The sequence below is a fragment of the Pleurodeles waltl genome, chromosome 5, assembly GCF_031143425.1.
Source record: "Pleurodeles waltl isolate 20211129_DDA chromosome 5, aPleWal1.hap1.20221129, whole genome shotgun sequence".
NCBI lineage: Eukaryota > Metazoa > Chordata > Amphibia > Caudata > Salamandridae > Pleurodeles > Pleurodeles waltl.
The window spans coordinates 1,186,785,513-1,186,792,502 of record NC_090444.1 but is presented as its reverse complement, the minus strand read 5'-3'; positions in this window follow the sequence as shown (position 1 = coordinate 1,186,792,502).

The following is a 6,990-nucleotide window of genomic DNA, read 5'->3' as shown; positions in this document are numbered from 1 at the left end:
AAAATTTAAAAGCTCAAGGCTTTTGCCTTATAGTGTACCTGGATGATATCCTCATAATGAATCAATGTCCACTCAGTCTATCAAACCAACTCCAGGTCACAGTCAATCTTTTAGAGGTCTTGGGTTTCATCATCAACAGACACAACTCCTTGCTGGTTCCTGCTCATCAGGCCATCTTCCTAGGATTCATGATAGACTCAGTCGAGCAATCTCTGAGCCTCCCTATGTGAAAGATCACAAAAATACACAGGGAGTTCAGAAGAACTATAGCGAAGAGCGCAACATCACTCTGACAGATCGCCAGGGTGGTTGGTTTACTATCATCCTCAATCCTGGTGATTTTTCCGGGCCCTCTCCACCACAGGGCCCTGCAACGATTAAAGGCCTCTCACTTACACAAAGGCCTTCAATGCTCAGAGAGGGTTCCCCTCACAGACAAAATGGTGGATAAGATGAGGTGGCGGCTGACGCATATGGAGGGCTGGAAGGGCAGAGCCATTTTGGTTCCGATCTCAACCTGGTGTTCGAATTGGACGCCAGCAAGACCGGATGGGGAGCGCGTTGCGGGGACTCTTGTACGGGCGGGAAATGGTCCGACAAGGAATGAAAATTGCATATCAACTGCCTAGAACTCATGGTGGGGTCCTTTTCAATAAAGTGTTGGACAAGGGATCTGGTCCATTGCACTGTCCTGCTGAAAACGGACGACCGATCGGCGGTCAGATATATCAACAAGCTGGGGGTGGGGGGGAGTCCCAAGTCTAAGATGTTGGCAGAGTTAGCCAGAGATCTCTGGGAGTTTGTCTCACCAAGAATATTTCCCTTACAGCAGAGTATCTGCCTGGCGCCTCCAATTCTGTAGTGGACTGGTACTCTAGACAGTGGTCGGACACGAGTCTGTGGCACCTGGACCCCTTTGGGGTCCATTCTCGATTGACCTGTTTGCCTCCACGCTGGATCACCAAGTTCCTCGTTTCTTCAGTTGGAGGCTAGATCCTATAGCGATAGCAACCAATGCATTTCTGCAGGACTGGTCAAGGGAACAAGGATATGCGTTTCCCCCTTTCGCGATGATCACAAGATTGACAGCACATGTTCGCAGGCAGAAGGCCAAGGTAGTCCTGATCACTCCTTGCTGGAGGTCACAAGTCTGGTTTCCGGTTCTTCTGGAACTTTCTTGGCATTCTCCATTCCTTCTACCCCACGTTCGGCATCTCCTCCAGGATCCCCTGGGCAACTGTCACCCATTGGTGAGACTAGGCCGACTGCCGCTTATGACCTGGCGGATTTCAGGCAACGCTGGAGAGTCCCAGGATTATCAGAGGAAGCTGAAAGTATGCTGGCAGCGGCATGGGCAGGCGGAACAAACAAACAGTACAGGTCAGCATGGTTCAGGTGGGTAGGTTGCAGTGTTCAAAACAACTACAATCCCATGGAGTGACAAGTGGTCCCTATCCTGAATTTTCTGGCATCCCTTGTGACCCGACAGTTAGCGTACAGAACAATAAATTGTTACAGGTCAGCTATTTCAGCAGGCCACCTTCCTCTGGAAGGTTCGCTGGTAGGAAGGCATCCTCTTGTTTGCAAACTAATGATGGGCATACACTTGACTTTCCCGCCCGAGCTGCGCTACTTTGCTCTTTGGGATGTGAATCTCATTCTAAACCTCTTTCTGTCTTGGCCGCAGAACAAACTTTAATCCCGCAAGGAGCTATCGGCAAAATTGGCCATGCTTTCATGGCTGGTCTCATGACGCAGAGTATCGGATGTGAGGGCTCTGGATATTCCGGACCGATCTTTCACTCCGGATGGAGTGATGGTCCATATTTCTAGGCGGACAAAAACCAACCCCAAAGTGGTGTCTTACCCGGCTTTTCACTGATCTCCCAAATTAGTGTAGTTCGCTGTCGCAAGGCATATGAGGAAATGACAGAGGAGTTCAGACCTCCAGGAGAGAGACAATTACTTATTTCATTCAGGAAACCTCATAAGGCAGTCTTGTCTCCCACCACTGCAAGATGGATTTGGTGGATAATGCAGGAAGCAGGGGTTAACATCTCGATATTTGGTGCTCACTCAGTAAGAGGAGCAATAGTCTCCAAAGCTTTCCACTTAGAAGCCCAATTGTAGGACATAATCAGTCCAGCGGATTGGTCTTGTGATTCCATGTTCAAGCAGTTTTACTTTAAACCGGTATTGGACATGGCCTCATTGGTGGTGAATAACCTTTGAACAGGCATAATCCTTGCCTCTGGTCCTGACACAGAATGAAAAACTGCCTAGTAAACATAAAGGAAAGTTTCAATTATTTTAAGGACAGGGAGGCGAGGATTAATCCCACCCATGCTTGTCAAGACCATTACCTGACCCCTAGACTCCGCTCATGAAGATTTAGCAGACTTTTACAGCCCAAGGTCTAAGTAATGTTAAAAATGTTTTCTTAGCGACTGAGTATTCTGAATAATTTCAAAGTTATGAAAGGTTGAGAAATGTTTTTATTGCGCCTAAGTGTAGTTGCTCTATTATTTAAGATTCTCTTCAAGGCTCTTTTGATTATCCGACCGTGATACTGTTATGCAAATAATTGCTTGCAATAGATTACCAGGTTTTGTTCATTTTATTCAATAGGGACTGAAGGATCCAAACAGGAATGAGGGAAGAGGAGATCAGCATATCTTGTCGCATCCAAGAAAGAGGATGTTACAAGGGGAGCGACCGGGATGGCATTGAACTGGGACTGGCTCATTGGTCATGGGACCTGTAGTTCTTTTCCCTAGGTTTCATGGGAAAAGCAGTTTTGTTATAGTGCGTTGAAGCTGCTGTATGAAATAAAGGAAGAAGGCAAGACATAATCCCCAACTCCGTTACCTTAATAGAACTGAAACCTTCCTTCGTGTTTACTAGGAAGTTTTTCATTTTTTTTTACATAAAATCTATTGTTACACATTTTCTCAAATTCAAAATGTCATTACAATATTTTATAATCAAATAATAAATATGTACATTGTTTATGTTTTTAACTTTAACTTATATATATTTGTAACTATTTTAAGTAATTTAATTTAACTTTACCTTAATTGCTCTAAGTCCCTACCTCCATTATTTTCTATAGAAAGGTGTTGCAGTACCAGAGGTTGACCATGTGTGCTGGACTTACTATTATTGTTATTTTTTAGTAGTAACTTACACTCAGACTTTGTGAATATAAAAAAGTAACAAAATGACTCAAAAATGTGAACTTACACAAAAGTGTGAACGTACCCCATAAGTGTAGCTTACCTTTGTGACCCAAGTGTTTAAGTATGTATAATGTTGAATCAAGACGCCTGTGATGTGGAATCGAGAGATTAAGTTAAAGGTGTTATTAATGGTGTAGCAATCATGATTAAAAGTGCTTAAACTGCACCATTAAAACAAGTATTGGCAAAACCATGTCTCGCCTGTACAAGAGCTGTTGGATTTGGCAATGTGTTTTGCCAAGTTGTACATCAGTGTGGCTGCTGTTTAGCACGGCTAAAAGTTAGTGGTGTGGAGGAGAAGAGTGCCGTAGAGTGAATTTGTTGCCGTGTTGCAGAGTGGAGTACTGGGGTGTAGAGTGACGTAGAGTTGAGTAGTGTTCAGTGGATCAGTGGCAGAGATTGTCGTAGAGCAAAATGTGGTGGAGGGAGTAGAGTGGGGTGGGGTGAATTGAATTGGGTAGAGTGGGGTGAACTGAGTGGGGTGGATTGGTGTGGGGTGGACTGGAGAGGGGTGGACTGGAGAGGGGTGGATTGGCCTGGGGTGGATTTGATTGGGGTGCATTAGATTGGATTGGGGTGGGTGGTTTGGATTGGAGTGATAGGGCTGGGGTGGATTGGATTGAAGTGGAGTAGATTGGAGTGGGGTTGATTAGATTGGACTGGAGTGGACTGGAATGGAGTGGGTGGATTGGATTTGAATTTGGTGGTTTGCAGTGAGTGGGTGGGCTGGATGGATTCGAATGGGGTGAAATGGGGTGGATTGGGACACAGTGTGATGGACTGGAGTGAGTGGGGTTGACTTGAGTGGGGTGGTTTAAGTGGGGTGGATTGGGGTGAGGTGGGCTGCAGTGGGATTGATTGAACTGGACTGGGGTGTAGTGGATTTGATTGTGTGGGGGGGAATAATTAGAGTAGGCCGATTGAATTGGGGTATGGTGGATTAATGTGGACTGCACTGGACTACAGTGAAGTGGATTTTACTGGAGTGGGATGGATTGGGGTGGTGTGGGTGGACTGGAGTGAGGTGGATTTGGTAGCAGTGGACCTGATTGAAGAGGGTTGGGTTGAACTGGAGTAGGGTGGGTTGGACTGGAGTGAGGTGGGATGGATTGGAGTGGGGTGGGGTGGGATGGATCAGATGGGAGTGGGGTGGGTTGGACTAAAGTGAGGTGGATCAGACTGAGTTGATTGGGGTGGGGTGGATTGGACTGGGGTGAGGTGTACTGGACTGCAGTTGGGTAGACTGAATTGGATTGGAGTGGGGTAGACTGGATTGCAGTGGAGTGGATTGGATTAGGGAGAGGTAAAATGGATTGCAGTGGGGCGGATTGTTTTGGACTGGAGTGAGTTGTTTGGGATTTGAGTGGTGCAGGTAGTTTTGGATTAAAGGGGGGAAGATTGAAGTAGGGCAGATTGTTTTGGATTGGAATGGGACAGATTGTATTAGGGTGGACTGCAGTGGGGTGGACTGGTTTGGAGTGGGGCGAATCAGGATGGAGTGGGGTGGATTGGATTGGGGTAAAGTGGATTGGATTGTAGAGCGGCGTATTGTTTTGGGTTGGAGTGGGCAGACTGTTCTGGACTGCAGTGGGGCACATTGGAGTGGGCAAATTGTTTCAGATTGGAGTGCAGCACACTGCAGCAGGTAGATTGTTTTGGACTGGGGAAGACTGGAGTGGGACAGATTGTTTTGAACTGCAGTGGGGCAGATTGTTTTGGATTGGAGTGGGGCGGGCTGTTTTGGATTGCAGTCAGGTGGACTGGAGTGGGGCTATTGTTTTGGATTGGAGTGGGGCAGATTGTTTTGGACTGGCGTGCAGCAGGTTGCAGTGGTGCAAATTGTTTGGATTGTGGCAGATCGTTTATGACTGGAGTGGGACAGGCTGTTTTGGATTAGAATAAGGCAGACTGGAGTGACACAGGTTGTTTTGTATTAAAGTGAGGAAGAATGGAGTGAAACGGATTGGAGAGGGGCAGACTGTTTACGATTGGAGTGGGGCAGATTTTTTTGGATTGGAGTGCAGCAGATTGCAGCGGGCAGATAATGTTGGTTTGGGGCAGATTGGAGTAGGGCAGGTTGTTTTGGATTGGAGTGGGGCAAGAGATCATGACTCAAGGGAGCAGATGGCAGGGCATTATGAGACAATGAGAAGTGCATCCATTGCACTTTTACACAGGTACTATAAGAGGTGTATGTGCACCTTGTACACTATGGGCCTGATCTAGATTTCAGCGGACGGGTTACTCTGTCACAACGGGGACAGATATCCAGTCCACCGAAATATGAATCCCATTGTTTCCTACGGGAGTTATATTTGAGCAGACAGGATATCTGTCACCGCTGTGATGGAGGAACCCATCTACCGAAATCTAAATCAAGCCCCAAGTTCTTTTGAGCGCCTTGTTGTGTCAGTGAGAGCTTATGGTATTGTGGAGCTTCCCAAGTCATATAGTGATATCCTTACTATGGTTACAAGTGTGAGAAGTGAAGGGTATTTGTGTTTAACAGGAGCATGGTGCCACTGCTGCTTAGCCACGGTGTGCCACGGGTAATGTGCATGGGCTAAGTCTAAGAGACAATCTCTGCAGGATGCAGACTGGTTGTATTCTTGCAAGGGAAGGGGTGATGTATGTTGTATTGTATTGTATTTTAATGTAGCATTGAGATATCACTTCATCCCCTTGATGAAGCTAAGTAAAGCTTCTATTTGAATTGGGTTCCTTGCACCCTTAGGAATGCAACTGATAGGGGATGAATGTACTTTGGCCTATATCAGAGGTGTGGGTGAGATTGTGTGATTCAAAAACCTACTCGAAACATAGTGTGGTGATTGCCGGAACACATAAGCATGTGGTTTTGCAGAGTGTGAATAGAGATGCAGTCGGAGATACCTATAGAAAAGGGAGTAAGTCATATGGAATACATCCAGAAGTGAAAGTAACAATCCCTAAATGCACTGACAACCAAGGTACACGCAGCACTGACGCCATCTGCAAGCAAACAGCATTTTGGATGCATAAGAGTTGTTCTGGATACCGTCTGCTATAGTTGTGGCAACTAGATGTTCTTCCTACTAAGATCTGCTGGTTGGCTGTAGGGTGGAGGAAGATGAGATGGGTTAAAATATAAAGGCATCTACATATTGTGAAGCTAGGGAAAGGGTCAGCGGGGCACTGTGGGCACTTTTATCATACAGATCCAGTAATTTAGATGTTGGTATATGCAAGGCATAGGTGCTGCCAAATGAGTGAAATCACACTAAATGGATGACATACCATCTGGAGAAGCAATCATCGCTGATGAGGTGCAGGAGCAATGGAGCAATATAAAGGTGGGACACCACAGGGGCAAGTTAAGAAATGGATCAGCCATCAAAGAAGGCATTCAGAAGAATCCACACACCCTTTAAAGGCCCAGATTTCACCTACTCCTACTAGGCATTAGGAGACCTAATTTCGAGAATTCCCCTAAATAGGCACCTTCTATCTGGGCCATGGCCTGGGGTTTAGTTTCAATTGCTTTTATTTGTATTTTGTGATATACAACCTAAACAAACAGGTCAATTGTTGTTGGCAGTATCATTCATCTGTAACAAATTCTGTTGCATCCCTCCAAGTGCCCCACCCCCCACCCCTGGACACTCGCTGATTTAGTGTTAAATTCTGGTATATTTCACTCTTCCATGATTATAGACAAATCAAAATGAGGCAAACAGTATATCTGACCAAACTCAAGGCACTCATGGATTGA